Source organism: Wasmannia auropunctata, unplaced genomic scaffold (genome assembly GCF_000956235.1).
Source record: "Wasmannia auropunctata unplaced genomic scaffold, wasmannia.A_1.0 LD336053.1, whole genome shotgun sequence".
Taxonomy (NCBI): Eukaryota; Metazoa; Arthropoda; class Insecta; order Hymenoptera; family Formicidae; genus Wasmannia; species Wasmannia auropunctata.
Window position 1 is genome coordinate 65025 of NW_012026837.1, and position 358 is coordinate 65382.

Genomic DNA, 358 nt, shown 5'->3' on the forward strand with positions numbered 1-358 from the left:
TTTTCGATTCTGCTTTTCGTCTTCACTTAATTTATCCAACATTCCACGATTTACGACGATATATCTTGTGATTACTAGAGTCTCTTCATATGTCGTCTTCCTGACTTTCTCTTGTTCCTCTCTCACACGAATCTCGCTCTTTTTTATTTCGTCCATCAGAGTTTTGATATTCTGCAATTCATATATCAATCAGTAAATTTTGGATCGACCATTTTTGGTTGGATCAAAGGATTTTAATCCTTTTTAATACCGTATTTTCGGTGCAGAAATCCCGATTGATTCGGATAACTTTTTTTATAATCGGTTTTAATCGAACATTTTCGGCAGGGAAATGTCAAAGTCAGCCGCCGGACACGGG